Source organism: Amphiprion ocellaris, chromosome 9, assembly GCF_022539595.1.
Source record: "Amphiprion ocellaris isolate individual 3 ecotype Okinawa chromosome 9, ASM2253959v1, whole genome shotgun sequence".
NCBI classification, from domain to species: domain Eukaryota; kingdom Metazoa; phylum Chordata; class Actinopteri; family Pomacentridae; genus Amphiprion; species Amphiprion ocellaris.
In genome coordinates this window covers 24,625,839-24,644,629 of record NC_072774.1, presented here as the reverse complement: position 1 = coordinate 24,644,629, position 18,791 = coordinate 24,625,839, and the positions used below count along the sequence as shown (strand labels likewise).

Below are 18,791 nucleotides of genomic sequence, written 5' to 3'. Positions count from 1 at the left end.
TTGGCCATAATGTGCCAAGATATGCATGATAGTAACTGAAAGTCTGTGTTTTGTGTTCACGATCACAGAAGAGAAATAAAAAGTCACTGTTAATGTGATGCTACTATGACCTCTTGCATTTTTCACAGAAGAGTTGTGTGAAACGTCTTTAAACGGATGAATGCAGCAGAAACACAGTGCTTGATGAAGTCATTTTAACCATCTCCTTCCTGGTTTATATATTCATGTTTACTTTACTGTCCAATCCCGTCCTCGTAAAGTGTTTTGTAACATACCATTTGCTAAATTAAGGTGACTGTTACAAGACAAGCAATTTCTGCATTGGCTGTGCAGGTCAACTGAGAATAATGCTGGACTCAGGATTTATTAAGACAAATGCATTAAGGGACAGGAAGACACGCATGCATTCAACTCATGACTAATGGTACAGACAGATGGTGGTAGATATGCAGTAGCTGTGTATTTGATGGTGCAAGCAAAATTTGCTAAGAGGTTGATAAGCAGAATCTGATCTTAGGAGACAGCTTTCATATGAACCATTTCCTGATGCCCAGTGTTACTTGATGTGTGTGCTTGGTAGCTTTAAAATTTATTCTTGTTCTATATTCTTATGATTATATTCTCTGTCTGTGTCTTTAAATAGAGAATAGAGAGAAAGGAAGAAGAGATGCAATAAAGAAAATGAAAATAATGATGAGAAAGGAGAGGAAGGACACAGTGGGAAGAGAGTGTTATGGCGGCATGTTGCCAGACCTTCATCTTCAGAGACTACTTTCCACAGAGAGAGAGATGGGAAGGGAGAGCATGACCCGGTGGTCAGAGTTGGCAAAGAGCAGCCAACCATGTCAAATGAATGACCTTCCTGAGACCTCTCAAATCAACCTGGCCACGTTTTTTTTTCTCACCACCTCTTTCAGACTCCCACTGTCCCATATCACCTCTTCCTCAGTGTTTTTTCTAGACCAACTCTCCTTTATCTCCTCCCTCCTCCTCCATCGACACCATCCACCTACCTCTGTCTTTCCTCCTCTTGTCATACACTCTAACCTTTGCAATGTCAAGCTCTTACTTTTTCATTTAGTTTACACAATAGACCTCAAATCCACTTTACCCTTTGACAGCTACAACCGTAATGATTACAATCTCAATCTTCTAAATGTCCTCATGCAGGAAATACTTGATACTCGATTTCATTTATTACCTTTAATTTCACTCTCAGTTGCCATAAGCTTCAATTCTGTCCACAACAAAGGATTGCTCTGTTCATACTCGCCTGATAGGGATTTATTATAGGACATTTAATACCAAGTGATGATAATTCTGCTTAAAAACATCTTTAAGCATTAAGAAAATACCTTCTGGGCCGCCTCTGCTGTAGTTTGCTCAACATAAGATTTTAAGAACGATTAATAAGGAAAGATTTCCTGTTTTCTACAATGAAAAATTGTATAAACAGACTTCATGCTTATCTTGTTTGAAAAGTCCCCCCCCTTAGAAAAAAAACAAAAAGCACTCCACCTGGAAAACCAAATCCACATGTTTTAATGCCGAACATCTGCAGGGATGTAGAACTTGTCAAATATACGAGCTCAGAGGGGCTGAATGTGTGTTTCAGGGTACGCTGTCTTGGTAAGAGGTGCTCGAAGTGAGACAAAATGAATCATTACAACCGTCTGTGATCCCTCTCAGCACGTCTGGACAAAACAAAGCCTCTTTCTGCGCGTCCGTTATCTCGGCTATAGCTACTGTTATCTCACAAATGGGCCCTATACAGGCGCACAATCATCCTATACATCAGCGGCAGCGAGGTGGACAAACACACACAAAGAACACATATCACACACGTTAATGGCACTGGACTTGATCTTTTTACTGCTGTCCATTTGCAGTGAAAGACACAACACATTAAAAAAAAAAAAAGAAACGAGGGGAGACAGACCCTTTTTCGCTGATAAAATGAAAAGCTTGTGTTGCAGCGATCTGTCAAAGCAGGCAAAGGTTCACCGGTGGGTCAGACTACTGGGGGATTTTTTCACTGTGTTCCTTCTCAAATTACATGGTTAGAAGAGAGGAATATAAGGAGAGGAATGGGCTGATAGCAGACAGCTGAGGAACACAGAGGAAGATTGATTATATTCTGAAAGACAGAGCGCGAAGCAGGTCGAGACCCTGAGAATAAGCTGCAGAAAGTTTAGAGTTCTAAATGGAGCAAAAACTAATTGGTTCTGGTCATTTTAAAGAAGAGTTTACAAAGAAAGTGCAAAAAAAAGAGGCACATAAGAAGAAAGAGACAACATGTGAAGGTCAGTAGGTCAGTACCAACATCAAGGCACTACCTCGCTCCACACTTCTGTCCCTGTTTCCATCTTCCCCACTCTTCCTCCCCATTATCCTGTTACTTTCTGTTGCCTCGTCCTCTTCACCGGATCTCCCTCCTCTATCCCAGTCCTCCTCCTATTTCAAACGCAGTCGGCTCAATCACCAACTGAAAATGACCACAGGCGCTGAGAAAGGAAAGAAAGGAACTGTATGGGGGGGGTTGAGAGAAGTAATGAGACAGAGAAAGAGAGGTGAGGAGGGGGAGGCTGACGGACACAGCAGAGAGCCAATCAGAACACAGAACAGACTGAGAGGGGGACTCTTCTATCCAATGAGAGTTGGGGTTAAAAAGTCGAAGGCATCATAAGCGTCAGACACAGAGAATCGAGGCTATTCTTTCAGCTGCCTGTTCTGTCGTCTCTTTTTACACCAGGCTGCGGTGTTAGACTGAAATATGGTCCATTCCTATACAGTAAAGATGTTCCCCTTGTATGCACCAAACAATAGAGGACATTTCTAACGCTTCAAAATGAAATCAGAATTTGAAAAATCCTTTTAATATTCATCCGCGCAACTACAGGGCATTGAATGGATTATATGAGCTGTAACCCAAAGCCTCCAGAACACCATCGTGGAAATAATAACTGTTATAAAACAGCTTGTAACTGACTGATACAGGTTTGAAAGTGTGCAAACACACAAATAACCACATTAGTCAGAATTTTTTTTAAAAATGAACATGCCAACCCAAAAGTTACCTCTCGGATGTTGCCAAGCAACCACCACTTGTTCAGCTGCTACTCAAGGACTTTTCTGAGTGGAAAAGTAACATTTAAATCTTGTTTATTGAAAAGAATATGTCTTTGTTATTTGTTATTGCTCCCTCATATTACCTGAGTTTTATCTGAGCAATTACAGAGCAGTCAGCAGTTGTTGTTATGGTGCAAGGAGCTTTAGGTACAATGAAAAATTATGACTAATAATTAGTGATGCAAAAAGTGTTTGTTTGCTTTCCAATGTGAAATCTAGGAACACTTTCAGCATCAATGTAAGAGTGAAAGATTTGTAAGTACAGCTTTAAGACAGTACCACAATGAGAGGAAACTGTTTCTCATTTTACCTATCACTTCTTTCCATATAACATCTGACAAAGCTGAATGCCATAAAAAAATATCTGGAAGGAAATAAAAGATAAGTGTGCCGAGTACCATGAAAATGAATACATTTCTCTCTCCACTCTTACTCTGGGAAAATAAGTCAGGCTATGGAAGTGGCATATTTAGGAGTTATAAACAAGTCACATAGAGATCACAGAGATTACAGACAAACCCAGAGCAGGAGAGAGTAGAAATCACAGAGCAAAGCGAGGAAAGAGAAAGAGGGAAACAAAGTGGGGAAAAACAACAAGATCTGGCTCAGAAACAGTCGAGTGTTTAGAAGCAGAAAAACCAATGAGGCAGGATGACTGGATCACTGTGACAATGAGTGGATGCAGGAAGAATCAAAGTGAGTGAAAGAAACAAAAATGGAGATGAGAAAGGAAACAGGAGTGATCTATGATTAATTTAGAACATTGGCTGCTTATTTGTTTATGTCTGCAATGGAATTACAGCCATTTATCTTTGCAATCTTTCCTGCCCTGTTGTAATATCTGCAGTCAAGAAAAAATTTTTCTATGAGAAAGTGACATCAAGTCCTGTTTATTACCATATTTTACCTGTTTATTCAGCTTTTTAGTCTGACTCTTGCAGAAAATGGGATTGCACGCAAACGTTAATGCAAGATTGTATCGTAACAGATTTTTTGTCATAATTATCACCATTATATTCTTAAACCTATGTGGAGCTGCATGTATCTCTGAATCTGTCATTTAGCTTTACTACTGAATCCGGATCTACTTTCACAAAGCCCAGGTAGAGCAGACAAAGTGGACCCAACACCAGCAAAGACCTTTAAATAAATGATCTGATCCACCTCAAATGTTGCTAAGTGGCACTTCAAAGACATCCCTGGGTAAAGCACAGAATCAGTTGTGCAGCAGAGACCAGAATCAAACAGCAGCTGTGTTATTGTCTCACCACTGTAAGCAGCACAGTATGGATTTGGAAGTTTCAGAAGAATGGTCACACCTTGTCAATGCGGAGTGGGCAGGAAGAGGATGATGGGAACAGATCTGAGATTCAGAGGGGAGTTTGTGAGTGACTGTCCAATTTGGAAACTTTCTGAGAGAACTAGAGAAAACAATTGGACCTGAAAGTGCAGCCATGTGATTTAATCTCTACACAATAGAGTAGGTTGTTTTCTATACAATATGAATCTTAATGAAGAAGCCAATGGTTATTAATTTAAAACTCTCTTTGTACAACCTTTTTTTGTTAGTTCTGCAAAACACCTCTGAGGTGTCTTGTGGTGTCTGGTACTGGGATGTTGGAATTGGATCCTTAGGGCCTTGTTGGTTGCAGGGTGGGGCTGGATCAGATATATTTTGGTGCATCCTGTAGATAGTCGATCTGACTGGGAAATTTTGGAGGCCGGATCAATGCCTTGGGCTCTTGGACGTCTTCTTTGAGCCGTTCATGAGCAATTTTTGCAGGTTATGAAGCATGCATTGTGATGCTGTGGGAGACCACTGATGCTGAGGAGTGCCATAGTGAGTGATAAGATAAGTTTAATTGATCCCTCACTGGGGAAATTTGCATGTTACAGCAGCTAGATACAGACGACACATGGAAGAAGCAGGAAAAGAACTACAAAAATATAAGGCTAAAGATAAAAATATAATAAAGGACGATGTACAAGGCATGATAAATTTAGATATTTATATATACAGGTGTGTTCTCTGTATGAATGCCAGCACTCGACATTTCCCAGCAAAACTGTCATTCACTTCACTTGTTTTCAGCTGATCAGTATTTATTACTCCGCCAAGGAACAGCAGAGTTATGTGACGATCGGCATACGCTTGTCTGTGAATCTGTGAATCTGTCTGTCTTTGTGAAACATTACTCAAAAACGGACTAACGGACTTGGATGAAATTTTCAGGGAAGGTCAGAAATGACACAAGGACCAAGTGATTAGATTTTGGCAGTGATGCATCTTATAATCTGGATCCATGGATTTGTTAAGGATTTGCCAGATATAGCAGCCGACATGGCGTTACTGTAACCATGACGTGAACACTGTGTCAGCTACCTGCTGACGATCACATGATTGCGATCCTACTACAAAATGACTGTGATTTATCAGTTGGAAATCATACAAGGAACAAATGATTAAAACTGTGGGCTGTTTCTGAGTCCCTTCAATTCCTGCTGCCCGCTACATATTTAGGTCACGCAATGTAGCAAACCCCAACCAGACATGGTAAGTTCAGCCGTCAGCCTTATTTTGAACACAAATTCACCTTTCTGTCCTTCACTCATTTCTTCACCGTAAGAGCTTGTCTCCATTCCAGCTACGTGCTTATAAGTTTAGACACATCCTTTACTAGACAGCAACAGCGTGGAACCGTTGTCTTTTATCTTTATGTGAATTTTCGGACTTTTTGGCAGCGTCTTCATCATGTCAAGCAACTGCTTCTTAGATAAACACTTCCTGTGCCACTGGAAGGGTGACAAAATAAAAGCCCGCAACATTATAAATACGGAGGGAGGGAATGGTTATTTTAACAGTTGAAAACAAACGCTAGCCAAAAGTGATGAGCTTATCAACAGACCTTTATAAGAGTAATTTACACGCAATCTGGTATTCGTACATAACATGCACATGCATAACACATAACACTGTGCTCAGTGCAAGGTCATTTTTTTTATTAAATATTTCATCTGTCGGAAACGATACGTCAACTGAGCAGCCTTGGCGGAGTACTGCACTCTCTGAGTGCTTTTCTAGTTTTCTATGGCTACTACTGCTGACATAAAATAATACAGCAAACGAGTCATTTTCTGTGAGCCAGATGCACCAACTAGCCGTTTATGACTACTTTCTGCAGATTATAGCATCAATATGACAGTACATAAGTAGATTCTATGACTACATTTCTTCCTCAGTACTTAACCTAATAATTGTTAAACACCTTTCTGTTTTTCTTCTCTGTAATTGTCTCCACAAATACACACTTACTATAAACCATACTAACCATTCTGTTAATTAAAAAAAAAAACACTTTCTTTGTCACCTACAGCAAGGACCACTCTTGGAAAAAAAAAAGTAAAATCATAAAATGAAGAGAGGTGAGAGAGTATCTCCCCTGTGAGATTTGCAGACTGTTATTTTCACTGAGATTTGTTCTGTTGTATTTCTCCAATTGGCTGTTGAGTGCTGTAGCAGGGGGATAGTCACGCTAGAACTGCTTTGTATGAATAACATTTCATGTGCAATAATCTGTGGCTTTCTTGTCACAAAATTACACACACACACACACACACACACACACACACACACACACACACACACACACACACAGATGAGGAATGGGCTCAACTATAAGCACAATCACACATTCTGTCTTTGTATATAGAAAGACAGACAGACTGCAGAGACAGATGCAAAAAAAAAAAAAAAAACGTGGACTCACTATTTCATGCATGACATTTTTGCACTGAAATTGTATTTAAAGTTCAACTCCGGCTAAAAATGACTTTTAATCAGTGTTATTTCTTTTGGATGTTTGACCTTCACTCTGCAAAATGATGTGTTCAGAGTCTGCTGATGAAATTGTAAAGTTTCTCTAAAATCTAAGTTTAGGCTCCTGTGGGAATATGTGAAATCAGCCAGTCCTGCTCCAGTAGGTAACTTATATGAGTGTGATTTGGAAACTTGAAGCCTGCTACACTCAGAACATCTAGGTGTTAAACTTTTGAAATGAGAGTCGATGTTATTTTAAGAATTTATAACCAGCTTTGTGTTTTGTTGGAGGAAAGAAACATACCAGACACAAGTTATTATTTAAAACACTTGTATATATCTTCTGACATCTCTGCAGGGGGATATGTAAGTGACACTTGCTCATATTGTAATTGAAATAAGCCTGAGTTTTATCACTTTTGTCAGCTCTGTCTCCCTGCACACTTCAGTCCCACTGTTTTTGTCACTCTGTCAGCACCGTGAAATGAGTAGATGTACACTCATCTTTGCTTCTGTCAAAATCTATATCAAAGTGAGAATTGGTGTCACTTTTACATAAATAAGTCTCATTTTAGAAACTTTCCATCACTGATAGATTGCAGGTGATAACCAGCTTAGGTGTAGATTTACATCTGGAATCATTTAGATTTTTTTAAAAGTTGAGGATGTCTTGAGGATGGCAGAAGAAAAGAGAGCTTGAAGTGAACTTGAAGAGTAGGAAGCTATAGACGGGGGAGCGAGAGGCGAGAAGGATTCATAATAAGCTATAAAGCAGAGTGACATCTTGAGGCAAACACATTGGATATGTTGGCAGCGTAACAAACAGAAAGACAGTCTTACTCATCTCACTTCTAACTGCCTACACGGCTGCTTTTCCTGTTTCACTGACACTGTGATATATGCTAACCTGTGAATCAAACCACAGGCTATTATTGTGCATGCTCTGTCTGCGTATCTTTACTGCATACATTAAACTGAGCTCCTATACACACTGGTTTCCTAACTAATCGGATACACCTGTGTACAACTAATTTGGTGGCTAATTGTGCTGGTGCTGCACTAAATCGCAGGAGTTTAACACTTCCTTTCATTTTTTTTTTTTTTTTTTTTTTTTGGTTTGGCAGCTTCTAAGCACTTGGCTGACCAAAGGGTCTTACTGCAATTACACCTGAGTGTGATTGACATGAAACGTGTCAATGTCAAATCCTTAATTATAGTTTGAGTCAATCACGTTTTCAGGCTGTAAAAAGTAACCTTGACACATGTTGATGAGCACATTTCCACTTAATGAGTAATAACATATGTAAAAATGAAAATGAATTACCATTTTGTTCAGTCTATTAAAAACTTGCACACACTCGTTCAGGGTTTCCTCCTGTGAGTCAGACTGAACAAGGACATTTCTCACTTTCTCCTTAATGTATGTATTGAACCTGTCAACAACAGGTGAAAAAAGCAGGCCATCAAAGTGTCACTTCCTTTTCTCTGGGGCTCACTATAGGCACAAAGGATTCGTTTCAGCAAATGATAAATGAAAAGTCAGAATATATAAACACAAATACACGTCACTGTGGAGCTCTAACTTAATTAAGAACACTTAAGAGCTCCGATGTCTCTCTGTGAGACAGTTCGACTGTGTTCGTATTAATCTGTGTGTCTGCGTGTGTGCAGTAGTGATTTTCCTGTACTCCAATTAACAGTCATAGCTGGGAAAAAGGTAATTACAAAGCTAAGTGGGAGACTTGAAGCCATGCTGAGACACATAACGTAGACACACACGCACATTTATGCAAACCAACACTCGCACACTGACACTAAATCATAATGATACACGAGCATGACGGCTTGTCAACCCGGGAGGAGCAAAATATAAAAGTCACATTGTGACAATTAAATGTCATTTAAGCTTTTACCACTAAAGAAGTTCTATATAAATAAGTAAGAAGGTAATGATAAATGGAAGAATAAATTCAGATTCTTTTCCAGTGAGTCATAAACAATGCAGGGATTCAAATGTAATGGATTTAAGGGTAAAAGACAGAAAAGAAAAATGCATAACGTGTCTGGAGAAAGGCACCAAAACAATATTAAGTAGCTTAAAGTGTAGAGTTAAAAGTAAGAGTGAAGACAGCAGATGACTTTCCTGCTATGTGTAAAAGTATTAAATTGCCGAACATTAAATGCATTATGAAACACTGTCAAGTGACCGTTATTTTCTACCCAGAAGTAAACATCCTGGTCGATTTGTCTGCACATAACATCAGCTGAGACTCGCCTAAACCGCAAAACACCCAAACACATATGTAATGACACAATCAGTGCATCAAAAGTGCTTCCTGCTTCGTCAGAATCGACCTGATCAGCAGGTTGTTCGGCTTCACATGCATGATGAGTCTTACAGATGTGCCGTGACACACTCGTAACACCAGTTTTCTTATGGTATCTGTTACTAGAGATGCAAACTCCTGGTCAACCGGTATCACACGTGAGTTTATGAGTTCACCTGCAGGCCTGAAACGGAATCCTGGAACAAGATCAAGTGACAACAAGACAAAGCGCATCAGAGCGTCGATACAAGTCCAGACTTGTCCGGAATTAAACCAAAATGGGTGACAGAGAATCTACTGAGGAAAATGTAGGCACAGGAGTAGAATTAAAGGTGGAAACAGAATAATTAATGTGTTCACCGCAGTGTCACAAATCTTCACATTGACCTTGTTTCGCTTGAATTTTTAATCCTCTCTCTCCGTCTGTTCCAAGTGATGTCAGTATCTGTAGCCAGGGTGCTGCTGACTGATGGGGTGATAAGAGTGTCCACAATGCTTCCCAGGAGCCACATAAAGTCTTTCATCCACACATATGGAGCTATTTACATGGAACAGGTGGTGGGGCAGCGAAGACTGAAGAGTCTGACAGCACACATGCACACACACTGTCTTGTTATCACTGCTCTCAGTTAATTTATGGTCTTAGATCACACATTAGGAAATGATACACCTGACACGCAGCCACGAATCATAGAACACAAAAAAAGAAGAAACGAATGAAGGCTGACTAACATCTGTCTTGTAATTTACAGTTAGTCGTCAGTGCAGAAGAAAAAGGGGCCGTCTGACAACTAGACACCACATAATGTTACCACACAGCGCAGGTGCAGCCGAGAAAATAGACCAAAGACAGAGTTTCTCCCAGCTGTTGGTTTATGACTTACAATTATTGTCATAACCATAACTGTCATTCAACACCACAGTCTCCTTTATGTGTGTGTGCTGTCAAAGTTCCTCTGTTTTGTGTTTTGATTTGTTGCATTCATCTTGTTCTTTTCCTGACTCTCCTTTGTTGAGTCATGACTCTTGTTTTGTCTCTTCACCTCTGGAACGAAAAGAACTGGTTTGGGATGGTTGGATTAATACAAGAGTGGATGAAAGTGTGGACGGATATCTAAAACTATGGAAGTTTTATTACACTTAAATCATAAAAGTTAATTTCCTCTTTCTTTCTTTCTTTCTTTCTAAAACTTTCAAAATCAATGTAAATTAAACTAAATATTTCAAATAAAAAACATGACATGAATGCAAATTTCAACAATGCTATTTCCCTCTTATTTACGCCACTCTGAAGCTGCTGCTGCCACCGGAATGACAACCCTTGTTGGGATTCTGTCGCATCAAGCCAGCAGATTTGAATGCTAAACCCATTAGCCAAGCATCACTCACAGTCAGAGCTGGCGATGATAAATTACCCAACCAGAGAAATCTGATTAGGGGAGACGAAGGCAGGGGATCTGAGGGAATGAGCAACAGCAATGTCGCCGTTATCGGGCCTCAGTCAGATTGGAAATCACACACCGAGAAAACATGAAATGTTCATCTGCAGTGGGTTGTGTCGGGTGTTTTTCTAAAACATGGATTGGGACCCAAAATTGGGTCTTTGGTGGGTTGCAATTAAATGAAAGCTGAACTTTGTGTGCATGTTGCTAAGCTCTGACACGCCAAAGCCACTGATCTGCACAACAAACAGGCTGGTAAATAGATATATTTCACTGGCTGCTGTTGGCTGGAGGGGAAGGCAGTGGTTGAGTGAATCATTCACATTTACCTGGCAGTCGACCGTGTTCACACTGACACTCACATATGGGCATTTTGTGCAGTTTTTAACAGTGGCTCTGTTTATTACGTTCTGGGTAAGAATCAGTAAAAGTAGAGGAGCCAATGTCCAATTATTTTTGCCTAAATGAAACGTTTGTTTGTTTTTTTTTGATATCTGAGACAGATGATGAGTATGTAATTGTCAGATCAAAGGTTTCATAAACTAAAGACAAACCTGGGGAAGTACAGAGAAATATTAGCCTTTTTTCCATCCTGGTGATTAAATGTACTTGAATAAACACGAAAAACGTTTGCATGTCATGACACCACTTGCTATTATGTAACTAACGGTGCTCTTTGCTATACCACCTCTGGTTTTCATTGCAGAAAGTCATGCCTCGCTGGATCTACAAGGACTGGTATCAGGTGTGCTTTAACTCTGTCAAACTCTCACCAGGGACAGCAGGTAACTAAAAACAAGCCTCTTATGAGCTGATATTATGTTTTTAGGTGCAGATGTACTTTGGTAACATGAACCTGAAACACCTAAATACATACAAAACATTATACTTCTAGATTGCTGCTCTCAAAGAAGATTCTTTGCTTCTATACAAAACTCCTATTCTTCTATAAATGCTCCTTCAAGCTTTTCATGCTGGCTTTAAAAGTTCTCTTCTCATTCAAATATAAATAGTATCCTAAAGCTTGACATTTTGGGAAACATACTTCGTCATTTCTTTTACAAAGACTTGGATGTGAAAATCTGCATAACTTTTATGTCATTATTTAACATATGCAATTAGCCTCCAGGAGCAATTAGCTTAGCATAAACACTAAAGCTCAGTCTTATTAAATGCCTGTAAAGTGCACTAATTAACCATCTGCACCCTGAAACCCGCATGTTATCTTTTAAAAATTCTCATATTTTACATCAGAGCGACAATCATTACTCTGCCAAGGAACGCGGCAGAGTTATGTGATGACTTAATCTGTCGCTCCGTCTGTGTGCAACATTACTCAAAAATTGAACAACGGATTTGGATGAAATTTTCAGGTAAGGTCAGAAGTGACACAAGGACCAACTGATTACATTTTGGCATTGATGCGGCTTATAGTCTGGATCCACGGATTTGTTAAAGATTTCTCTATTATTGCGAGATAGCAGGACGACGTCATTCTAACGATGACAAGTGAATGCTACGTCAGCTGACTTCTGACGATCACATGATTGCGATCCTACTAATAAAATCCATTGCTGCGAACTTATCAGGACTTATCTGTCGGAAATCATACAACGACTGAGCAGCCTTGGTGGTGTACTGTTATCTCTGAGTTCTTTTCTTGTTAGATTTACTTTACTTTCTGACTGTTCTTGTACTACTCATCCTTTATTTGACGTTTCCTTAAAAAAAATCTACAAAATTAAAGCATATGCACTAAACAGATCCACCAAACACAAAAAATTCTGTGCTCTTTTGTGCAACTGTGAAGCAATTAGTGACGTGACTGTGACCAACTGTTGGTACAGAAATTCATGGACTTTTTGGCTAAACTGGGCTGATCTGCAGGCTGTTAGTGTTTACACAGAGTAGGTCGGAGACAAGTATGGAAATAGTGTTGACAAATAAAGTAATAAGTAAAATATCTGCAGAGCCGCCATTTTTCAAGCATTAACACCTGTCAGCACTTGGACATACGTTGTACATGGTAATCCAATCTTTTTTTCAATGTTTTGCAAAAAAGTCATCAAAGAAATTCAACTTTATAACTGTCACACTACGCAGTAGATATTTTTGAATTCTCCCTGCTTCTTCATGGTTGTGCTGCTTCCATAGATGTGTAGGACTTTGAATGAGCCCACAGTGAGTAAAAATGTAACAGGAAATGATGTGGTTTAACGGAGAGTTGCATGCTGATATTATTTTGTACTTTTTTACGTATTGCTTCTTGAATCCACATGCACATCAAGCTCATAGTGACAGTAAACAAAATAAAAGTTACTGCACTCGTGCAACAAGAACATGGAATGTCGTTTTTACAACGTTCAACCTGAGATGATGTTAGGATGATAACATAATGCAGTTTAAATACAGTTAGATAAGGCCAATGTGGGTCATCATGTCATTTATAGTCTCTTTTTTTCTTCTATATAGCAGTTTCTCCATGGGCATGCAAAACTACATTAGTTTGTCTGTGCTCTGTTTCTAGAACCACATTTCAAAGCTCTGTCACACTGAAAAGGTCAGCCTGGACTCACATACAACATCTCAATGAACCAATCAATCCAAAGCCCTTAACCTGGTCACTGAGGTCAGATATATACATTTACAATCATTATAGTAACCCTTAAGGTCAAAGTGAATTCAATTAAATAATTTATGTCTATACAGCATTTAGATCAATCCAAGGTAATTCTGTGCAAATGAAGCTGTTTTGTCATATCCTAATTGAATTTCAGGTAAAAAATGTGTAAAAATGAATCTGACAGAACACACACACACAGTTTGGTGCTTTTATGTTGTTTTTTTCACTGAAAATCTCATTTCAAGAGGCAAAGCAGGAGTATTTTAATCTGCTCTGATTGTGCAGCAAGTGCAAACACCATGATATGTAATCCATCTGATTGCACATCCTTATTAGCAAGACATTTTTCCCTGCAGCCTCAGACACATGAGCACACCACAGCACCAAACCATCACTCCTGGTTAATTATTAAGAGCAAATTCAGTTTAGCCTCATCAGTTCACTGACAAGCCCGTATACCTTCTATACTGAGCCACTTATATGTTGCATAAGCATTCCTAGTGACAAACAATTACACAAACACAAACACACACACACACACACACACACGCATTGATTGACCTTTCCCACTGAGTGTTATTAATACATGCAGGTTGTATTAGGAAAGGTTAACGAGCACTAAGGCTAGCACCACTCACATGGAATACAAACAAGAACAGTAGAAGTCTAACCCTACACAGAAGCCATGTGACTCTCAGTAGCATTGAAACATATTTATATTCATGTAATTACAGTAACTGCATGGTATAGACACTGAAAAGCACAAACTTGATGGTGACGATATGTTTAATAGGGAAATAATAGTGAGGGGGTTAATAGTTTATAGAAGATTCAACCAGCGTTTTGTTGAGAGTTCAAATACTGAACAAAATAGTGGAAGCTTTTCACTTTAAAAGCCTTCAGCGCTTTCGACCACATCTCACGATCTTTATTCAGAGAACAGACGTGGCTCAGGTGTCACCATGTAACCTAAGCATGGAACTTCTGTCATGCAAAGTGAGGATAAAGGATGGCCATTTTGCGGTCCTTCAAACTTCCCCCGAAAACTGCAAAAGCTAGTAAATGGATCTTTGGTTGACTTTGTTCTTTACACTGTTCCAAGAAGCCAAAAAAGAGCCTTTCATCATGCTCATCTTGTCATATTTCTTCACAAGTGAGTCTGTGGTCACGAGAATAATGGCTGTCCTCTCCCAGAAGCTAAGGAGTAACTTCTGTGATGTTGTTAAAGTCCATAAGACCCTTTTTGGAGAATTTGACAAAAACTGTCTGATCTTGTTACATGAGGCTACAGTTCATATCCTGTTTCCCTACAGTGAACATAAAATAGGTTTATTTCCATAACCTTAACCCTTTGATGCACAACATGGGTCAAAAGATATCCATATTCCATTGAATATGGGTCAAAGGGTTAAACAAAATGTCTGGGTTGCTTAAACTGTCATGTATTTCTTTGCATGTTGCTAATTTGTTATTCTACAGAATTTTATCATTAGAAACATGCAAAATAGTCTCTTAGCACTTTATTTTTTTTCTGTGTATGCGAGGATAGTGATAACTTTCACTGGATTACTTTGATAGCATGGAAAACTTGAACTATGTGACGATCAGTGTACGTTTGTCTGTCCGTGCACAACATTACTCAAAAACAGAATAAGGGATTTAGATGAAATTTCCAGGGAAGGTCGGAAATGACACAAGGACCAACTGATTCGATTTTGGCAGTGATGCGGCTTATAGTCTGGATCCACAGATTTGTTAAAGATTTCTGTATCCTTGCGAGATAGCGGCACGGCATCACTGTAACTATGACAACAAGTGAACACTACGTCAGCTGCCTGCTGATGATCACATGATTGCGATCCTACTACAAATCCACTGTTGTGAACTTGAGACTTATCTGTCGGAAATCATGCAACGACTGAGCAGCCTTGGCAGAGTCCTGCGCTCTCTGAGTACTTTTCTTGTTTTTGCTGTGAAGGCTGCTAGCTTGGATTTTGTTGTTGTTTCCTGTAGAAAAGGGAGATCTTAAAAACGGTGACATGCAGATAGCCATGTGAAATATATGGCTAATTGCAGCCTCATGTATCATGTCAATGTGTTCAGCGGAATTCTGACTCAGAGAAGGAGCAGACCTACAGGTTTTTGATGTAAATGGGGGCAATTTGGAGGTGTTAAATGTCATAATTGCCTACATGAGTTGCATCATAACATCCAACTGCTGACCGAGTTGGTAAGTGGGTCAAACTACAATAATTAACTTCCTCTCTTTTGACACGGTATCTTTGCCTCTACCCTCTCCTAATAATATTGACATACAACGAATTTACAACTAAAATTAAATTTTGAAGCAAACATAATGTCCATCTGATTAATTTTTCTAACATAGAGGAGCAAATATGCTGTTAATTAACGTACCTTGCAAGGTGCAAAAATACACATCATGAATGCATCTACACGTTTGTGATAAAATGATACTGATATATACCGGCAATGTATAGTTCGACACAGTTTCGATACACACAATGCAAACTGACCTGCTAGCTCATAATGAACATGTAAAGTTCAGTTCCATGAGTTAACCCCAAGTGTACTTCCTCCCCGGCTCCTAAACAGTCTGTCGTTATAGAGGGTGCCACAAGGGACATGCAAACAGCCGTTTATTTACCAGGCATGTTGTTCTGTTGTACCAACAGCCTGCAACAACTACATAAACAGTGTAGAGAGAAAATGAGCTGCATGGTCTCTCACACAGTGGAGATGTTGGTCGTTTGTCGGCTCACTCCGCTACCTATCCACTGCCACCTGGGCCTCCTGTCATCCATCTGCATCTGCAGACCTCTTTTGATGGAAGCTGTGGCCAAAGGGGACTGGCAGCTTCCATTGCTAGATGAGCTTCATAGTCAACATCAATCCACTAGTCAGGAACTTGCTCCACCATCTATTTAAGTAACGCACCCCGGTGACCCACTCAGAGGGTTGATGGACTTGGCATTGGGGTGCATGTGGAGAGCATGCATGTCTATGAACTCGGTTGCCCTACAAGGCCGAAAAGTTTGAATAAATGTTTACTTTCTGAAAGTATGACAAGATGATACAGTCACATCATCTTGCTTGTGAATAAGACGACCTACAGAGCTTCCATGCAAAGCTAATATCTGCCATATGTGTCAATTAGGAAAGTGCAGATGGAAAACACGTGTGGTCACACAGACAACATACAATATACCGTACATCACAAATGATCTGAAGCTGATCTGTCTCTTTATTGAATGTCCAGAAAATGTCCTGCACATTCGCCTTGTCGTTCCCACATCACAGAGCCCCCATGAATGACTCAAAGCTTTAATAGCTTCAGAAAGTGCTTTAAAACGTGTAGAATCACGAAAATAAATGTAAGTCACAAATGACTTGGAACATCTCTGTGCGCCTCTGTTCCTCTCTCTCTCGTTAACTGGGTCACTGTGATGATGGTGTCAGTGTCTGGACTCAGCAGCAGCATATTTGCATCAGTCATCCCAACTAGACCGTGAAGAGAAGGATTTCCCTGCTCAGCTGTGCCAGTGAGTCAGTGAAATATACCCTCATAAAACCCTGCTGGACTCAAAAGAGGCCTGAGGATAACTTGGATCCATTTAATGGGCTGAACTTCAGGCTCTTTGCTTTTGGCAATGCAGATACACTGTAAGTGGAAAGTAACATCCCATGAGACTGATACTTCACATAATGATGCTTATAAAGAGCCTTAGACGTCATTCTTATGGTATTTTATAGATGAGTTTTTCTGAAGGATAGATATAGACATTAAGCCCCAGCTAGGAAATCTGTACAGGCTAGAATGTATAGTTGAAAAAGAAAAAGCATAAAATGCTTAAAATATGCAAGAGTGTATCCTGGATTTCTCTCCCACATTTGTATTTTTTGCCTTCATTTTATGTTTGTCTCAAAATGTACAGGAAGGTGGCTTTCTTTAAACACATTATCCAAATTTCATAGCATGAAATGAAGAGTGTCAGGAAGAAACAACATCCAGGGCTGTGAGCTGCATCAACAATTGTGATGGTATGCAATGAATTCTGCTGAGACACCAAGACGGCCCTCTGGTGAGCTTTAAGGTTGGATAAAAATCAGTGGTGCAGTCAGTGCTATGCAACCAGATTCACCCTCTAATTAGTCTGCTCATCCAAATTTAGAAGACTGTGATAACAAAAAAAAAATCCAGCCACCTCAGGACATCCCTAAACTTGAAAATTTGGCTGCGATGGCAACTTTGCGACTTAATTAATAGAACAGGCTTGTTGAGTCATATCAAAACAGCACTGGATACTGTTACAAAACAGTGATGAGGCTGAGCGGCGGGTAATTAAAGTCACATTGAGAGAATAATGCAGCATATTCAGACATCTATCTTTGTTCTGTGTCTCACCTCTCTGACAGTGCGGTCATCATGACAAAAACTCTAGACTGCAAATTCCCCTTGTTCGTCTGATGGAAAACTTTGATTAGTGTGACGACTCAGATTTCATTGCGTAAGTCTGTTTTCATTTGCAGTTATCATTTTGTCACTCTTGCTTTTCTGGAAAGGATACAGTGAAAGGACACAGATAATACAGATAACAGTCGCTCTGACTCATCAACCATCATTTAAACACTCACTCTCTCGTTCTCCCTCTTCAGTCTTTGATTACAACTTCCTAAAGTTTGAAATAGCTGTGTTTTTTTTCCCCAGACTTTGGGTCAGCTGAGAGTCAGCCAGCTGGGCCTTGATCCTGAGCTCACTCTCAGGTAAACTTTAAACTAGAAAAGACCCCCGTTGCTACTTTCAACTCTCCATCTCCTCTTACTCCTCCTCACCGCCGCAAAGTGCTTTGTTGATAAACCCACTTTAGGGTTCACCAGTCTGTCAGAAGATTTCCCTCACTCTGTTTGTTGCAGGCAAATTTGTGTATGTGTACGCACGAGCAAATAATGTCCACTGTACTCGACAGACGAGCTGAAATGGCACGCTGATATCGGCTCTCAATACAAACCCTCTAATGTGGACTTAACTTGATGTGATCAGCAGATAACACCACGCTCATGCTAAAATGCATACTCTGTCATTATCAGAGCAGGAAGCCGCTCGCCTCCTCGGACTCAACAAACTGAGAAATACTCAGTATGAAGTGCAGCTCACACACACACGCACACATGCACAGACGTATACACACAAACACATTTGATCAGTGGTACCACTAGCTGTGCAAAAAGGACAGTTCTTCTGCCAAGGCAACATGCTGTTGGCGAGCACTGTGAGAGGCTGTCATGGAGTCTTCTGCTCACTTAGCACTTCACACACAGTCTGTCGTACTCTGTGTTACTCACTCAGCAAAAGCTTGAAGCGCGTGCGAGTGTTTTGTGCGACGGCCCAAAAAACGCAGTCCTGGATAACCTGGAAACAAAGTAAAAGAAACAGA

At 39.9% G+C, this 18,791-nt stretch overlaps 1 long non-coding RNA gene across 11 annotated transcripts in view; it reads right to left on the bottom strand.

Annotated features, from left to right (window-relative positions):
* LOC118470753 (uncharacterized) overlaps window positions 1–18,791 on the bottom strand; it is a 119,789-nt gene that overhangs the window by 85,322 nt on the left and 15,676 nt on the right. The window contains exons 3-4 of one of the 11 annotated variants that reach the window (XR_008602806.1): window positions 18,700–18,766; window positions 17,762–17,911 (exon numbers count right to left, since the gene is read on the bottom strand). The exons of 9 other annotated variants lie outside the window; for them this stretch is intronic. This is a non-coding gene — a long non-coding RNA (uncharacterized LOC118470753). The remainder of the gene's footprint in view (window positions 1–17,761; window positions 17,912–18,699; window positions 18,767–18,791) is intronic. One more of the 11 variants, XR_004847897.2, reaches the window with a different exon arrangement.